The sequence below is a fragment of the Mustela erminea genome, chromosome 10 (assembly GCF_009829155.1).
Source record: "Mustela erminea isolate mMusErm1 chromosome 10, mMusErm1.Pri, whole genome shotgun sequence".
NCBI classification, from domain to species: Eukaryota; Metazoa; Chordata; class Mammalia; order Carnivora; family Mustelidae; genus Mustela; species Mustela erminea.
The window spans coordinates 85,165,320-85,184,566 of record NC_045623.1 but is presented as its reverse complement, the minus strand read 5'-3'; the positions used below and the strand labels follow the sequence as shown (position 1 = coordinate 85,184,566).

Below are 19,247 nucleotides of genomic sequence, written 5' to 3'. Positions count from 1 at the left end.
AAGAAGGGAAGTCAACCCCTCCCCCACCCCCAACCTCTCAGGCTTCACACAGTGGGATAATGCTTGGAATGGAAATTTGAGAGCTCCTGAGGAAGAGAGAGTTAGAGATGGTAGCTGAGTTTTGACAACTGTCCCAAGGCTGAGGGTCTGGCGACAATGGGGAAGATAAGGCTGAGGCCATCTTGGGAACCAAGTTACTCTTAGCTCACCCTGAGTTTTTTTGTAGCTATGATGTGATCCCCTTCTCTGTCTCCCATCCCTGGAAACGTTAAAAAAAAAAGTCTCCAATACTCACTGAGCCTGCCTTGACCGGGGTGTTTGTAGAACTAGTAGAAGGGGCCAAGTTTTACATCTATTTTGGTATCGTGTTGACCAAAGACCATACGGGCTGAAGCCAGAGCTGGATCAGGAGAAATCAAATTGCACAAGAATTTGCAGTAATCTTGGAGAGGGCTTTGCAGTAGTTACTTGGGCTTATCCTGTGAAGACCTCAAGGGGTCAGGAGGACCTTGGCTGACATCTCACTGACAATAACGGAGAACCAGCTACCATTGACTGGGTGCTTATTTGTGTCAGACACTAGGCCATAAATACATTACCTCTTTTCTCCCTGCGGTGATTGCATGAGAGAGTCATACTCTCTCCTACGAGACTATCATTATAGTTTCCATTTTACAGATGAAGAAATTAAGGCCCAGAGAAGTGAAGGGACTTGCCCAAAGCCACAGAAATAGAAAAGTGGACCGACCTGCTCTCCAGCCGATCGCCACCCTTGCCCCACCCGCGAAAGAAATCATTGTGTCTGCACTCACCAAGCACACAGTGGGTGCTGAGTACATGTTAAATCGATTTGTCTAAGGAAGGCGAAAAGCAGTGCCCTTGACTGTCAGATCTTTATGCCCTTGGGCAAGTCATACACCCTCTCTAGGCCTAGGTTCCACCTGTGGAATGGGAATTATAATATGGACCCCAGGACTATTGAGGACTATTGTGGGATTTACACGAGACCAAGTCATAGAATCTCTGTAACTTGCCATACATCCAGCAGCTGTTGTTGCTGCTAAAGATGAGGACAGTGGGAAATGAGGAAGGAGAAAGGAAGGAAACCAGGATCTGGAAGTATCAGCACTGTATCAGCTCAGACGGGAAATTCTCAGGAGGCCCCACCAGTTTGCAGTTTCTAAGACTACTGTATCTTTATTCGTTCATCATTCCTGGAACATTTACTGTGTGCCAATGCTTGATCTCATTTCATTAAAAACTCTGTTTCAGTGCGCTCCCAGCTCTGGTGGCCATCCTGAGGACAAGGGCATCTCACCTGCAGATACAAGCCATGCGTGAGTCCAGGGAGCTCCTTTCGGTGTGGTTCTGGCCCTGATAGTGGGTGGTAGCGAACAAAACTGCTGGCCTGGCCACAGATTGTGTGCCATCGGGGCTCCCAGGGTCCCTGAGGTGTGTACCAGCCAGCCCTTCCTCACCATCTGTGATGACACCAAGCCTGCAGCAGCGACCATACCATCTACAGGACTGCCTACCGCTGCAGCCCTGGGCCAGCCTCCGCTCTGCTTGCTGGCCTGGCTGGAAGAGGACCAGCAGGTTCCCCAGGGCTGGTGGAGTAGCAATATGCCAGCCACCCTCCCGGGATGGAGGAAGCTATGTCCAGCCAGGCCTCTGTCGCCACTCTGCAGGATGGCAGGGCGACATCTGCCAGACAGACGTGGACAAATGCAGTGCTGGAGGGGGCACCTGTACCCTGCACTGTGTCAGCACCATGGCTAGTTACCGGTGCCAGAAAGGGCACAGCCCATCTGCAGATGGTGTGCTCTGCCTGCCTGAGTCAAGGACTCCCAGGGAAGCCCCAAACCCTACGACAGGAATGGACAGTGCAGTAGAGGAAGAGGTGCGGAGGCTTCAGTCCAGAATGGATGTGCTGGAGGAGAAGGGGCAGCTGGTGCTGCCCCACTGCACAGCTGGGCCTCAAGGGCCCGGGAGCACAGGCTGCCTGACCCCAGCAGACTCCCCAGTCACTCCTTCCAGCAGCTGGACCGCATCTGCTCTCTGCGAGAGCAATCTCCTTCCTGGAGGAGCAGCTGGGCTTCTGTTCCTGCAAGAAGGAGCTGTGACAGACCTGGCCCAGGTCCCTGGCTCTGCCTACCGGGAGCCTGTGCCCACTGAGCTGGCTAGTACCCCGCCACCTCTGCCAGTGGGCCCATGGCTGAGGAGAGGTACAGGGGCCCTGCTGGCTGGACAGGGTGTTGGGGGCACCTCTGAAGGTTCAGGTCAGGGAAAAAGCTCTGTTTCGTTATGAACAGTTACTCAATTAGTTTCATTTTACAAATGAGAAAATGAGGTTAGAGAGATGAGGTAACTTCCCACAAAGAGGACACAGCTGGAAAGTGGCAGAGGCAGGATTTGAACTTGGATCTGGGTGCCTCCAAAACTTTGTTCTTTCTGCTTTCTGGTGAGTCTTTCCTTCGTTCACCAGAATAGTTATTCGGCATTGACCAAGTGCCAGGCCTTCTGCAGCAGCAGGGGATACAAGACCCAGAGAGTCTGAAAGAAGTTTCCGGGTCAAGCTGGGGAGGCAGACAACTCAGTGGACACTCACAACTCAGCATGACATGCTCTCTGCTGGGGGGAGTGTGGTGATAGAAGAGGGGCTGTGGCTGTAGACTTGCCTTTCTCTTTGGCCCATGGACCCCTGAAGCACATCTCGAACTTGGCAAAGGGTCCAAGTCCCCTACTCTAAAGTGAGGAGGAGACACGCCTTCATCCGTCCTCTCTGGGTGGAGGGGATCGTTGCAGTGGGAGCAGACCATAATCAATGGTCCTTTCCCTCCCAGCCAGTCTCTTCTCAGTCTCTGTGTCTCTGTCTGCATTTTACACACACACACTCCATGATGACAAGAGGTGAGTGATGGGTTAATGTGGGTAGATTGAGTTTCTCCATCCTTTGGCATGCCCTGCCCGGGTGGTCCTTGGCATTTGTCGGTCTCTACTGTAAAGGCAAAATGACAGGATACTTGCATTTAACAGCCTGGGACATGTGCATTAAAAAGAAATCAGGAGGGGTGCCTGGGTGGCTCAGTGGGTTAAGCCTCTGCCTTCGGCTTAGGTCGTGGTCTCAGGGTCCTGGGATCAAGCCCCACATCGGGCACTCTGCTCAGCAGGGAGCCTGCTTCTCCCCTCTCTCTGCCTGCCTCCTCTCTGCCTACTTGAGATTTCTCTCTCTGTCAAATAAATAAATTAAAAAGAAAGAAAGAAAGAAAGAAAGAAAGAAAGAAAGAAAGAAAGAAAGAAATAAATCAGGAAGGGGCACCTGGGTGGCTCAGTCGGATAAGCATCCGACTCTTGATTTCAGCTCTGGTCTTGATTTCAGGGTCTTGAGTTCAAGCCCCATGTTGGGTTCCATGCTAGGCGTGGAGCCTACCTAAAAAACAAAAAAAACAAAAAAAACAAAAAACCATGAAGGAATGTCACCCAAACATCAATAGTGATTATCTCCTAGTAAAGTTACATGTAATCTTTATTTTCTTCTTTTTACTTATTTGCTTAAATTTTCTTTTTTTTTTTTAACCAGGTACCTGGGTGGCTCGGGTGATTGAGTGTCCAGGTCTTGATTTCAGCTCAGGTCGTGATCTCAGGGTCATGGGATCAAGCTCCTCGCTGTGCTCCAAGCTCAGCACAGTCTGCTTGTCCCTCTCCCGCTCTCCTCCCCCTGCTCGTGCGCTCTGTCCCTCTCACAAATAAATAAATAAAATCTTAACATTTTTTTTTTTTACCATGGACTTATTATTTTTGTAATCAGTAAAAATACAAATGAAATTATCCTCTATTTTAACAATTATGTGTGACCTCACAGGAGTGGGAATGGGTCTATTAGAAGCCATTTCACAAGGGGCTTTGCCCTGAGCACAGCTGGGACTGGACAGGACATGGCCGAGGGGAGAGGGGAGGAAGTGAGAGGTCATCGAGGATTAAAAGCAAGAGCCACTGTTCCGGAGAGTGCTCTGAGCCTAGGTTCTTCCCAGACCTTGATAGGACTATCTCATTTAACCCTCAAAGCCAGATTAGGAGAGGAAACCAAGAATCCATTTTATAGAATCCTCCCAGTGGCACAAAGATTTTGTATTCCCAGATGCACACACACACACACACACACACACACACACAGACACACACTAGTACTGTGCAACGAAGCAGGTGAGAAATTGCTCCATTTTCCTGTGAGAAAATTAAGGCCAGACAGGAGACTTGCTGAGTGCAGTCAGCAGAGAAGTGAGGGTACTCCTACAATTCAGGCCTCTTTTTCTTTTCTGGAAGTCCTCCTCCTTCTGCTACCCTCTGCCAATTGTGGAGGCTTCCTTCTTGAAACAAATGACTCAAGGTAAATTGCTGACTGGACTTCCCCTTTCCAAAAACACAGGAAGTCTGTGTTGTTTGTAATTGTGGGAGAACAAAGTGGGCAGGGCCAGATAGGGGATGGGGTCCTGCAGAGGCAGGGCTCCCTGCAGCCTGGGCTGGTAAGGGATGCCCCCATTTTTGCTGAGGGTCATGTGAGTGTGTCTGCTAGAGTTGGCCCGAAATTCCACCCCAAAAAGCTGACTTAACTATTATGGAATTTAGAAAAATGAGCCCTGGGAGGAGTTTTAATAATAATAATAATAATAGTGATGATGATGATGATGATGAAAGCTCACCTTTATGGTACATTAACCTTTATACCAGGCACTCTGCTAAGTGGCTGACACACTCGAATTCATTTTTGCCTCATAGCAGCCCTAGAAAGAGATTCTATAGCTTTGGAGCCAAAAAGAAAAAAAAAAATTGGATTCAAATCACAACCATGCTGCCTCCCAGCTGTGTGACCTTGGGGAAGTTATTTATATTCATTCAACAAATATTTTTGAACACCTACACTCGCTGCAGTATATGCCACACACCGCTCAGTGAACAGAACACGGATCCCTGCTCTCTTAGTGCTGAGGTTCTACAAGGGGAAGCAAACTGTAAACACAGTTGGTTTTGTTCGAAGGTATAAGGCTGAGCAGGGGTGAGGATAAGGAGTGCTGAGGGGTGTAGGTGTGGAGAGGGGAGCTAGTGTTAAACAGTTGTGTCAGGGAAAGCCTCACCAAGAAGGTGGTATTTACGTAAAGCCATAGGAGTTGAGGGAGTCCGCCACAGAGATAACTGGGGAAAATCTGTTCCAAGCAGGAGGAACAGCCAGTGCAAAAGCTCGAGGTGTGTCTGGTGGTTTCAGAGACTGGAACAGAAGGAGCCCGGGAGAGAGTCCTCATACCCCCAGCAATGCTCTAGTCATTCTTTCTCATACCACGCTTTGTGTGTCCTTCATCTCTCGTCTCATATTTGTGATTGTTTTGCTTATTTGGGTGTTTGCCTATTCCTTGTTTGTTTGCTTGCAGCGCTAGGCTCCTCATAAGCAGAGGTCATGTCGGTCTTGTTCAGTGCTCATCACAGAGAGCCTAGGAAGCCCTTAATACTAGTTGAATTAATGAATTAAATCCATTCATCCATCCATTTAGGTGTATTTATGATAGAAGTTCCCCATCATGTATAACACTATTTCACAGGGCACCTCATTTGGAGTTCTAGTTCAGAAAACGAGGAAGAGGGAGTAGTTAAGAACGTAGGCTCTGGGGCCAGACTGCATGGCCAGTCCAGGTTTCACTACTTACTAGCTGTGCGATCTCAGGTAAGTTAGGGGGAAAAAAAAAAACAAAAAAACAAAAAAAAACCTCACTTCTCTGTGCCTCAGTTTCCAAACCTGGAAACCAGCATCATGACGGTATCTCTTTCAAAGACTTGAAAGCATCTGAAGCTGTGCCAGGTGGCTAGTGCTTAGACTATGTGCTAGCTGCTGGGGTTTTTCCAATGCAGGCCAGCCATGAGAACCAAACCTCTAACTCCTTTCCTCCCGTGCCAGATCCCCAAAGGAAACTGCGAAGGGCAAGTAGTGCCTGCTGCTGTGCCTGGGCTGTGTGCTAGCAGCTGGGGCGGTCTTGCGTCTCTACTGGAGTAGCACTGTGTGGAGATGGTTCCTTGCTGTAGCACCTCCCAGAGTGATTCTCTGGCCCTTTTCTGCTAGACAACCCACAGTGGCCTCTTGTTCACAGTGGAGAACGTTAACTGATAAAGCTATCAATACTGAGTACCTACTTCTATGCCCGGTACTTTAAACATTAATGATTTCATGTACTCCTTGTACAGACGTGACAGGTAGTTAGTTATTAACAATCCTCTTTTGAAGGGGAGAGAACCAACTCAGGTGAGGTAACTTGGCTAAGGACACCTAGTCAAGTGAGTGGCAGAGCCAGGGTTCAAGCTCACGGGCGGCTCCCCATTGCTTTCTCTCCGCATTGCTCTGGCAGGATTTTCTCCTCCAGGACTTGTCGCTGTCTGGGAAGACAGCCCACAGCTCAGCTCTGCCTAGACAGAAGAAATCATGGGAGTATGTCCCTAAGCCAGAAAGAGAGACAGGTCTGGGCTGCCTGGGAGGAGCTCCGGCACTGGGAGGGGAACTGACTGTTTCTTGCCTGGCTCAGGACTTCAACAGGAGAAGCCCTCCTCCCCGTTGCCCTGTAAGCCAGACACATTTTTGCTCTGAGGTCTGAGCCCGACTGTCACTGGGTGGCCTGATTCCCATGGAAATGTGGAGATGGAAAACATCTGGGTCTGCTGTGGTTGCCAGGCAACAAGCAGTTCCTCACTCACTTGACAGAGTCAAGGAGGCTGCCTTGGTGCTGTCAGAGACTGGATCTGATGCCCAGAGACTGTGATCCTGGATCTGATTTGCAATGTGATCTTGGGCAAGTCCCTGTCCCTTTCTGGGGCTCAGTCTCCCACCCCTTGTTTAAAAAGTGGTTGGACTACGTAAGTCACAAGATGAGTAGACACGAGATAGCTGGGATCAGAGGGATGGTAGGACAGGGCCAAAGCCTCAGGGCCTGGCCATGGATGAGAGCTGACTCAGCTTTCCTTCTGTCTGTCCTGCGCTAGCCTGTCCTGGCCCTGGTTACCAGCCGAGGGTAACAGACATTGTCTTTCTCACCCCAAGCTAATTCAGGCCACCCAGGCTCCCTCCCAGGCCCACTCTTGCAGTCTGGGAACCATCTTTGGACCCACAATTTCGGCAAAGTTAGTGTAGCTACTTCCTACCCGGCATGGGTTGGGGGGTGGGGGTGTTCCTGAGTACCTGCCAAAATGAAGCCACCCAGCTCTGGGTGTTTCCCTGAACACCCATTCGAGGACATTCTGACGCTGTTTGCAGACACTGTGCTGATTATAAACACCGAAGGCAGTATGCTGTGCAGCCATCAGCAGAGTCAACACAACCACAACAAAAAATGACAAGGATTGCCCTTGCTGGGCTCGGCCCCGCAGCACATGCTTTGTGTCCGTGATCTCATTTAATCCTCATAAAATCCAGAGGGATGGGAAGATAGGCGGTGTTTTATAGATGAAGAAATGGAGCTTCAGAGAGTTGAAATGACTTGCCGAAGGTCCCAGTAAATGACAGAGCCAGGACTCACACTCAGAGTTGGTGCCACCGTTTGGGGGTTCAAACCACTTTAGGGCACTACTCTTCCACAATCTCAGATGGATTGTGTCAGAGCTGGAAGGGCTCAACCTGCCCTCAGTCCCCACTTTACAGATGGATAAATCAAGGCCCAGAGAGAAGAGACTGGCCCAAGGTCACAATAGCAAGCCAGTGTCAGAGCCGATTTCTATGACCACTCCCCCATAAGTCTCATCACACCATTGCAGAAACAAAGAGTGCTCCAGGCATAAACAAGAAATACCGTCTTAAGAAATCTCCAGCATTTCCCAGGAAGTGGAACAGTGCCTAGTGTTCCTGGATGTCCTAGAGGTCTCAGAGTTAGGGCTGAAGTCCTAACCCTCCTCTAGGCAGCCAGGGGGCTGTGGGTGTCACCCTCTAGAGCCTACAGAGGAGGCGTCATCTCTAACCACTTGCTGAGGTGGTTTGCATGCCCAGAATATTCTCCTTCTCAGCTGCTTTGGCTGGTTAATGCCTATCTGTCCTTCAGGTGTTGGTTCAATGTAACTTCCTCAGGGAAGGCCTCTGCAAGCCCCCACGGTCTCCCATCCATAGAGTTTCATGATTCCAGTTCTTTTCCATAATGGTATGGACCACAGCGTGCCCTGTGGATTCACAGTAGAGGCACATGTAACAAACACCAACTTCAGAACTCACCTTCCCCACTGACCTACAGGTGTACCTCCGGAATGTGGTATTATCCTTAAAAAGCAAGCTCATCTTTTTAACACTCACTAAGATGATGATTGCTAAATATAAGAACAGATCAGAATCACCCCTGCAGTGGACACCCCTGAATTCTCTGCTCGATCTCAATTCATCCCTAAAGTTGGGTTCTGTTTCTTAAGGTCAGAGCAGATTAATGTTAATGTCCCGATATCTCAAGGCAGCTTTTCCTTTGGTTACATCCTTCAGCCCAGGTCTCAGACCCAAAAAGGCAAAAGATTTATTGGGCATTACAGGTAATTTAAGGACTTTCGGATGTAATTTTGAATGATATGTCCTTTCCACCTGAGGGCTGACTTTAGAGGTGAAATCCCTCCAGAGACAACCCTCGTCATATGGAAGAGTACTGAATTTCTATGCTCCCTCGCACCCCTCCACCAGAAGCCCCATGAGGATCTGTTTGGCTCGGCTCTCTGTACCCATTTCCAGCACCATGCTGGACATAGAGCAGACACCCCCTAAGTGTTTATGGAGGGAATGAATCACATTTGCTTACTTGTGGACGTAAGACCAGTGCGATCTGTGTGGGTCTAGGTGGCTTTGGGTGCTCTCACTTCTCAAAGCTGGAAGCCACTTAAACATCTATTTGCTTTTGCTCTCCTGCATACATAAGGCCGGAAGCAGTGTGAGGGGGAACGGGTGTATACTTATTTGCCCACACATGTATGTGAAAACCAGATGCAGTTTTCTACTGGGGGCAGTTACATTTGTATCAATTTCCTATTGCTTCTGTAGCAAATTACCATGAATCTAGTAGCTTAAAACAATGACAATCTTATTGGCTTATATCTGGAGTTCAGAAGTCCAAAAGTGGATCTCACGGGGTGAAAACCAAGGTGTTGGCAGGGCTTGCATTCCTACCGGAGGCTCCAGGGAGGAATCTGTTTCTTTGCCTTTTTAGTTTCCAGAACTGCATTCCTTGGCTTGCAGCCCTTCCTCCATCATCAAAGCCAGTAGCCCGGCATCTTGAGATCCCTCTTTCTCTCTGGGCTTCTGCCTTCACACATTGCCTCCTCTCTTATAAGCACCCCGTGATTACATCAGCCCCACCCTCATAATCCAGGATGGTCTTCCTCCTTTTTAAGACCCTTAATTTAATCACATCTACCAAATCACTTTTCTGTATAAGGTTATGTTCACAGGTTCTGGGGATTAGAACCTGATACCTTTGGGAGGCCATTTTTCAGCCTACCTTGCTCCTTTGAGCAAGACACTAGATACATGTTTGGTAAATTGCATCATAAGAAAGGGAAGGACTACTGCCCCAGCAGAGAGCCCACAGCATGAGAACCTAGGGCTGCAAGAACAGAAAAATTCTGCAACCCAAAGCCCTCCAATGTGGCATCTGCCCCGGGAATGCTGGTGATTCCTGCCCCAGCCTCTTCCAGGCATCAAACTTTTTGTTCTTATTTTAGATCTTGAAGAAACAATTTACAAGTTTGTTACCAAAACAATAGAATCTTGATTTGTTTATCAATTAATTGAACAGAAGAACTTTTTTTTTTTTTTTAAAGATATTTATTTATTTATTTGACAGAGAGACCCAGTGAGAGAGGGAACACAAGCAGGGGGAGTGAGAGAGGGAAAAGCAGGCTTCCCGCCAAGCAGGGAGCCCAATGCAGGGCTCGATCCCAGGACCCTGGGATCATGACCTGAGCCGAAAGCAGATGCTTAACGACTGAGCCACCCAGGCGCCCCAGAACTAATTGTTTTGATTAAGCATGAACTTTGGAGTCTCAAAGACCTGGATTCAAACCCAGGTTCTACCACTTTCCTCTGGGAGGAGCCTCAGATGATATATATTGTTCTGTGTTTTTTTTTTTTTTTTTTTTGATCTGTAAAATGGGGATAATAACAGAACCTCCATCATAAGGTAGTTGTGATAAATGAGATCATGTTGATTGTGGTTTTCATAGTGTGGTTCCCAGACCAGTTCCATTAACATTACCTGTCAGTTAGACCCATCCCTGTCATTGAATCAGAGACTTCTCGGATGGGGTCCAGCAATCTCTGTGACAACAATCCTTCTGGAAGATTCTAGTGTAGCTCAAGCTTGAAAGACATACATATATATAACTCTCTCTATATAGATGCCTTACTTCTATATATGCCTATATATATAATTCTATTATATATTATATAACACACCATATGTTACATATACACTTAATTAATAGTATACTTAATATATAATATAATATATAATTTATATATATATTATATTACATATAATGTGCTAGGCATAAGGAGCCTGGCACACAATATACACTCAACAAATGGTTCTCATCATTCTTATCACCAACGTTCACTCTTGATAGTTCTAGCACTTTCTCTTTGAGATGGTGAGTTAGGTATGTCTGTCTCCCCCTTCATATCCTACCAACACTGTACATGTTAGGGAGGTCTCCTACTGCAACCTATCACTCATACTGCTGCCCTTGAATGAAGTGGTCTTCCTGCCTCTCCTTGCTCACTATTTCTCTGGACAGGTTAAGCTCTCTGGCCAAGCCTTGCCTGCCAACTGTGTATGCATTGTTAAGGAACACACCCCACCCCTCCAACCCATCTCTTCTCCAAGGTACCTCAGCTGTGCTTAGGGCTCTCCAGCATGTCTGAGCCTCAGATGAGGGCTGACTGCCCTAAGGCACAGGGGAAGTTTCCTTCTCTAATTTGGGACCTAAGTTTCTCCTTGTCTGGCTGGCTTTGGCAGCTCCTTTACCCTGCTGACTCACTCTGCTCAGAGGATGACCAAACCCCCCAGCCCTTTTTGTCAGGAACCGCCTGAGCTCTGGGGATTTGGATGGCTCCACTCCTTGACATGTGCAATTCTTTTCTTTTCTTTTCCTTTTTTTTGGTGCAATTCTTTTCTTAAAAATAACATTTACTTTCGAATTACAAGAGTAGTACATCCTTGGTGCAGTAATTTAGGAAACAGAAAGGGGAAAAAAACACTGGTAATGGTCACTTTTAAATGGCCTTATTTTCATAAGTGATCCTACATTTTTGTAATCAAGAAAACCCCTCCACACTTAAGCAACTTTCATTTCTGGGGGAAGAAAGGGAATTGGAGAAAACAAAACTAATGTACCTGGAATGCTGGGCCTCTGGGTGGTCAAGGGGCCAAGGGGTCAAGTAGGTCAAGTGTCCAACTCTTGATTTCTGCTGGGTTGGTGGTCTCAGGGTGGTGGGATTGAGTCCCCTATGGGGCTCCTCGATCAGTGGAGTCTGTTTGAAATTCTCTCTCTCCCTCTGCCCCGCCCCCCACTTGCACACATGTGCGTGCTCTCTCTTTAAAATAACTAAATAAACATAAAATCTTTAAAAAAATTTTAATACATGGGCATAATTGTGAATTCTGGCATATATAGATACCTCTGGTCTCATATACAATTCAAACATGTCAGTGTATAAAGTGTATACATTGTTATAGTGTATAAACAGTGTATAACAATGTAAACTCGTCTCCCAGAGATGACCATTGCTATTATTTGGGGAATAGCCTCCAGGACTTTTCAGTTAACATCCTGTATGTTTAAACTTACTTTAAGGTCTAGGGGATGCAAACTGGTGCAGCCACCCTGGAAAACAGTATGGAGGTTCCTCAAAAAGTTAAAAATAGAACTATCCTATGACCCAGCAATTGCACTACTGGGTATTTATCCAAAGGACACAAACAGTGATTCCAAGGGGCACATGTATCCCAATGTTTAGGACAGCAATGTCCACAATAGCCAAACTATGGAAAGAGCCCAGATGTCCACTGGCAGATGAATGGATAAAGAAGATGTGGTATATATATTCACAATGAAATATTTCTGAGCCATCAAAAAGAATGAAATCTTAAAAAAAAAAAAATCTTGTCATTTCCAATGACATGGACAGAACTAGAGGGTATTACGCTAAGTGAAATGTGTCAGTCAGAGAAAAGACAAATACCATATGATTTCACTCATATGTGGAGTTTAAGAAACAGATGAACATAGGGAAAGGGAAGGAAAAACAAGAAGAAAACAGGGAGTAAGGCAAACTGTAAGAGAATCTAATTATCTTAATCATAGGAAACAAACAGGGTTGCTGGAAGCTGGGGTAACTGGGTGATGGGCATTAAGATGGGCACTTGATGGAATGAGCACTGGGTATTATATGCAACCGATGAATCACTGAATTCTTCCCCTGAAACTAATAATAGAGTATATGTTAACTAAATTGAATTTAAATTTAAAAAATTAAAGAAAAAACATTTAAATTTAGGTCTAAACTTAGCACTGGATTTGGAGATAGACCTGATTCAAATTCTGTCTCCCGTATTTATTGGTTGTATTACTTTGGACAATTTATTAAATCTCTTGGAACCTCAGTTTCCTCATCTGTAAAATGGTGGTGATAATATCTATTCGCCAGGATTGCGGTCAACATGAAAATTAATGGAAATAAAACACACAGTAAGAGTCTGGGAAGAGCATATATTGAGGTTGTTACTATTATTAACCCTCCACCTGGCCACCTGCTGTTCCCGTCCAGCCCGTCCAGATCCAGGTCGGATGTCACTCCTCTTTCCAGTCTTCCCTGCGGCTTCCACACCTCCGGCTCCCTTTATCTTGCTGCTGTCGCGTGTCCATCTTTCTGTTAAGGCGTCAGACACACACTGCTGTGCCCCTACAATCTGAAGCTCCTCCAGGGGAGAGCCCATGTCCATGTCGTTCATTTCTGTGTCCCTGGGGCAGGGTCCAGCAGAAGGTGTGACCCAGAGTGGCTGTCAGAATGCATCAAGTGAGAGAATCAGAAGGGGCTGGATAAGAATTTGTTGAAGAATGGATGAATAAACATGGGGGAGACTGAATGCGTGAATGGACGCATTGTCCAACGTATGAATGAGTCAGGAGCGGCCGGCGTCGCTCCCAAGTCTAACCGTCTTTTCTCCTAGAGGGGAGCGAATCCTCTTCTCCCGTCGTCAGGTGGGGGGCGGGGCTCCTGCCCGCCTGGCCCGGAAGCCCCGCCCCCCACAGCTGGATGTCGCCGGGGGCGGGGCCTTTTGAGGACGGGGGCGGGGAATGGGTGTCAGAGGCGGGGCAGAGGCGTGGCAGAGGCGGGTCAGGGGCGGGTCAGGGGTGGAGCAGGGGCGGGGCCGAACGGGGCTGCAAGGGTCAGGGAGGCCAGGCAGGCGGGGCCGGAATCTGTGCACCCACACAGCCAAACCCCCACAGTCTGCGGCCGCACCCCAGGCGTGCGCTCTGGAGCAGTCCCTGCCTAGATGGCAGAGAAACAGACCTCAGGCGTGGGAGGCTGCAGCCGGACCAAGTCCTATCCCAGCCAGTTAGTTCACTTGCTGTGTGACCTTCTTTGACATGGGTCTCTATCCCCGCTCCCCACCCCACCCGCCCCCCCCATCTCGATCTCGGGGGACCCTTCCTGCTTTTGCATGATTAAGTCTTAACTCTTTCCCAGACAACCTCCAGAAAAATCTCCGAAAGCAAAAGCAAAAGCAAAACCTGATACCTGACACCCCTGATTAGACCTTTAGGAGGAGCAGCGAGCTGAGTCAGACGGAAAAGTCGCCATACCCCAGCTCCTTTCCTGCCTTCGGTTTCCTTATCTATAAAACCGCTGGTTGACAGTAACTGCTCCCACGCCCACCGGATGGCCGCTAGGTTTGAGGGGGCTGTTGTACGCGAACTGCTTTGCAAGCCCTGGGAGCGAGTTACTCTCACTCTCAGAGGCCCGGCCTTTTCTGAGGCCAGCCCCGCACACCGGCGCTCATCGTTGCTCGTCGCGCTCATCGTGTGGCAAGGGCAAGGTCAGAGAGCCTCCTGGTACATTCCTGAGCCGGTTGGATGGCAGCTGGGTCCTCTGTGCTGAGGGCCTGCTGGCCTCAGGCCTGCGAGGAAGGGAGTTTTTCGAGAAGGAAATGGTTGTGGTAAGAGAGAATGATGGAGCAACTTCCCGGGAATGCGGGTGAAAAGCTCGCTGCTCCGGGTGTGTTCTGGTCCTGAACCTGGGGCAGCCACTGCCTCAGAAAGTACCTGGTGTTCACTGAGGGCTTCCTAGAGAGCAGCAAGCCTTAGCTTGAGGAACCTCAGGCCAGCCAGTTGGGCCTCAGAACCTTCCCCTGCTCAGAGCAGTTTCCCAGGGTCACCCGGAGGCTGGTCCACCACCCTAGGCTCTCTTCTGTTCCTCCAAAGGACCGCCCTAGGAAATACCTTGGGAGTTAGCTCCCGACTTGACCGGTGACATGGGAGGTCGTTTCCTGTCTCTGGATCTCAGTACTGGGTGACAGTGAGGTGTAGTGAGTTGTAGTTGTAGTGAGTTGTAGCTTGCTCTGCAGTGGCGTGATCTTGAACCCAAGATCCTGTGACCAAGTATTTTGTAAACTCTGGGGATGGGGCAGTAGAAAGGCCTAGTCCTGTGGACAGAGGAGAGGACACCCAGGATAGTTGGAGGGCTTGATCACTATTCACTGAATGGCTTGGAGAAGACCCAATCTTCCTGTGTTTCTCCTTCTTCACTGGCAAAATGGGGACATTCCCTTTTAGGCCTCTCCTTCCTTTTCTTTAAAACAGGAAGGGGATGGGCTCCAGGGTCTCAGGTCCTGTGATTCTCCTTCCTAGCTGTGACCCTGGGCAAGCCACTTCCCCTCCCCGTCTTAGAAACGTTTCAGTCTGTCCATCTGCCCAATGGGCATTTTACCCCTCCCCACTTCTCAGGGTTACTGAGTTCAAATGGGGTGAACAGGAAGAAAGTGGACACTGATACAGGTGCAGCCCAGCTTCATCTCCCCCCAACTTCCTGAGGAATCTGGCATGCGCTGTTCCTATGGTCCTGGGGGGAAGTGACCTTTAGAATCCATCCTCCTGAAGTTCTTCTGAAAGAGCTTCGATGGGGGCACCTGGGCGGCTCAGTGGCTTAAGCCTCTGCCTACGCCTCAGGTCATGATCTCAGGGTCCTGGGATCTCGCCCCGCATTGTGCTCTCTGCTCGGCAGGAGGCCTGCTTCCCCCCACCTCTCTCTGCCTTCTTCTAGCCTACTTGTGATCTCTGTCAAATAAATCAATAAAATCTTAAAAAATAAAAGAGCTTTGATGGGTCTCTATTGCTCCAACAGGGTCAAGGACCAACCTCAACGTCCATTCAAAACCCTCTCCCACTCATAGGCAAGTTCTCCTCACTCTCCAGGGTATACCAATAACATCCTTGACAGGCCTTCTTCGCTCAGCCCTTTATTCGTAATTTCAGGGTCTCAGCTGATCTTGTCATCAAGATCTCTCTTCCTCCAATTGAGCCCCGCATCGGGCTCTCTGCTCAGCAGGGAGCCTGCTTCCTCCTCTCTCTCTCTCTCTCTGCCTGCTTCTCTGCCTACTTGTGATCTCTGTCAAATAAATAAATAAAATCTTAAAAAAAAAAAATCTGTTCTTCCTCCAATGGTTCTCGAAATCAGGGAAGGCTATCCCCACATACCCAGGAAGTGAAGCCTGGAACCTGGGACTCCTTTTCCTCCCCACCCACATTCATACTAGCCCACGTGAAGATTCTGTCCTCTGGGGGTCCACCCCCTGTGTCTTTCATAGGTACCTCAGGACCTTGTGGGACATGTGGGGATTACCGGATAGCCACACACCTTCGCTATGCTGGGCCCTGGGCTGACACTGGGGGGCACAGAGGTGAATCAGTCTTTTTTTTTTTTTTTTAAAGATTTTATTTATTTATTTGACAGGGAAAGAGAGATCACAAGTAGGCAGAGAGGCAGGCAGAGAGAGAGGGAAGCAGGCTCCCTGCTGAGCAGAAAGCCCAATGTGGGGCTCGATCCCAGGACCCTGGGACCATGACCTGAGCCGAAGGCAGAGGCTTTAACCCACTGAGCCACCCAGGCGCCTCGGTGAATCAGTCTTTATCCTTAGGGGCCCCAGGCCAGTGGGGATAGGGTCACCTATTGGCTATTCAATTGCTTTACATTTTAAGCCCCTACGCAGGAGAACGTAGTAAGACCTACAAACATGGGTCAGAGAGAACTGGTTGAGTGACCATGGGGAAGCCTTCTCCCTTTCTGGGCCTCTGTTTTGCCATCTGCATAACGGTGTGGAATGGATTTGAAGAAAGGATGGGTGGGGGCTTTTCCATTTCCAGCAATCTTGGAAGCAACGATTTTCCAAGCCAGGGAGCAGGAGGGAGGGAGACCTAGACACAGCTGCTCAGATGTTGCCTGACTAAGGAGGAGGAGGTCCTACTCTTGCCAGGTGGTTCCTTGGAAGACCCCCTCCTCCCGCCCTTCCCTCTCCTGCCAGGGCAGTGTAAAGTTTTGTAAAGCCTAGCCTGAAAGAGAGAACCTGCTGATTAGCTCCTTCCCAAGCCCAGCTGGGCTATTTGACGGGCCTGCAGCCTAACCTGGCTGGTGACTGGCTGTTCTTTCCAGCTGGCACGGGGCTGGAGTCAAGGCTGGGAACGGAGGGCCCCGGATCTCTGCCCCGTGGCTGCTGCAGCGAAGAGTTTGTGAGTCGGACAGACTTGGGTTTGAACCCAGCCCGGCCACCGTTTTTTAGTGTCACATTTTATGTGCCGACCTGACCAGCTCATAGCGGACTCAGACTTGGACTGGTACTAAGCAAATACAGAGGCTTTGGGCAGTTTGCTGGCTCACTCTGAGCCTCTATTTTGAAATTTGTAAGAAACGAAAATTGTAATTCCTCGCACAAGTACCACTCCCTCCTTTAGAATTCCCATTATTTATGGAGATGAGCTCCGAATGGTCTTTGCAAGCATGTCACTGCTCTACTCCACCCTGTTCTGGGCTGCCTTGCCAAGACTCATTTCCCCATCGCTGACTGGATGCGTTAGGTAGACCTCCTTCCCTTTCCAGCCCCCGTGCCTTTGCACCAGCTTTTCCCCTCCTATGAAACGCATGCCTCATCTTGTCTTTCCTCCAGCTGGTAAACTCTCACGTGTCCCTAGAGGCCGTCTCGGAGGTGTCCTCTTAGAGTCTTCCCTGACTCCCTTAGGAGTTGTCTCGAAGTGCCTGGCACAGCCCTTGGCTGTCACATTTTTCAGGCCATGCTGGGGTTGTGGGTCTATGTGTCTGTCTCCCCAGACTGTGAGCTCCTTGTCTCTGTACAGAAGAGGGTGATGGTTTCCCTTTCTTTGTTGTTGCTTCAGTGGCTTTCAGTTTATGAAGTACTTTTTCAGATCCAAGATTTTACTTAAGTTCACAGCAGCAGGGGGAAGGAGGCAGAGCCAGGACTGAAAGCCCCCAGTTTGTCCCCAGACATGGCTTTTTAAGAAAGGACAACTTTGATACGGGGTGGGGGAGCTGGAAGGGACCACGGGTTGGTTCTTTGGCTTCTGAGGCCTACAGCTCAGCAGGGTCCGGAAAGGCAAGGCCAGGTTGGGTTGGGGAGGGTGGGCCACAGGCTAGCAGAGGGCATGGGGGTAGATGGACTCCACAGGAGAGGGGCAGATCTGATTCCAGATGTGTCCCTCTCTGTGGGGTCCTGGGCCCACCTCCTCTTTCTCCTTCTTTAATTGTTCGCTCCATAGGATGTTGCTTGTAAGGCCAATGGGGAGCACAAGATAATCATGGGGTGAGTGCCCTGGGAGTGAAAGGCACTGAAGAACATCACAGACCCCGCAAATATGTGCATCTGGATAGATTCAAGACACCCTAGCTGTTCCTGTCCTTCTCACGACTCATCTGTTATTGTGAGAACCCCCATCCCCAGAGCCAGAGTATCCAAAGACCCTTCATCAGAATTGGAAAATCCTCTCCCTAAGGGCCCAGTGACCCTCCCACTGGATCCAAAGAGACCTACCCTCGTTCAGGGCTTGAGGGCCCAGTGCTAACGGGCTTAGAGCTTCCCACAGTAGACAGGCAACTCTTTCTTTCTCTCTCTCTCTCTTTTTTTTTTTTTTTTATTAAAGATTTTATTTATTTATTTGACAAACAGAGATCACAAGTAGGCAGAGGGGCAGGCAGAGAGAGAGGGAGAAGCAGACTCCCCACTGAGCAGGGAGCCTGATGCGGGGCTTGATCCCAGGATTCCGGGATCATGACTTAAGACGAATGCAGATGCTTAATGACTGAGCCACCTAGGCACCCCTAGACAGGCCTTTCTGATGGTGGTGCCCACACCCCCTGGAGAGTACTGTGTGAACTGTGTGTGGGGCTCATGCTTCATTTCATCAAAAGCAGGGCTGTTGGCATGCTCAAGGGCAGAAAGAGCCATAGTCCCCACTGACTGGTGTCTGCTCTGAGCTCTGATCTGCCAGCAAGGCTGGAGATTCTGCTTGGGGTTGCTAGGCTCCCTCCGGCTCAGCACGGGGCTGTCCCCAAGTCAAAAATATCTCTTGGGTCGTTCTCACATCCCTCCAGGAAGTTCTTTTCCAGGAAAGTCTCTTGGGTGCCTGTCATTGCAGGGATGGCCTGACCCAAGGCAAAACCTGAAAAGGCAGTGGTGATTTTCCTCCACGATTTTACCGTGTAGCTCAGAGCCCAGAGATGTGGGTTCTTGTCCCGGTTCTGACTTGCCGTGAGGACGTAAGTGAGTCATTCAGACCTCCTAGGTTTCAGTTTGCCTCTGAGTGGGAATTGTGAGTCTCCCCTCACAGAGGAGCCAATAAGAGCAAAGATTCAGACATTCTTTGCGGTTGCCATTTGAAGGATGGGAGAAGATTACTGATGGGAGGTGGCGGGCTGGGAGTCAGGTACCCCTTGTGGCCAGAGGACCATGCCCTATGCTGCTTCACGGAGGAAGCCAGCTGCTCCGCATCTCAAGTTTGAACTGCGACATCCCTAGCTTAGGAATGCCTTTCCTGTCTGCCCAGAGAGGCCGGCTTCCTGTTATAAAGCTCTCCAGCTACCTGCGTTTTTCTAAACAACCCAGATAATCATAAATAAATTCATTACTGGCGTGCTGACAAGTTTAGCGCCTGTCCTCTCAGGGCAGGAACCCTGCCTGATCTGT

General features: G+C 49.1%; 1 pseudogene; it reads left to right on the top strand.

The window, feature by feature from the left end:
• Positions 1 to 1,333: 1,333 nt before the first annotated feature.
• Positions 1,334 to 2,172, top strand: LOC116600838 (annotated as a pseudogene).
• Positions 2,173 to 19,247: the final 17,075 nt, after the last annotated feature.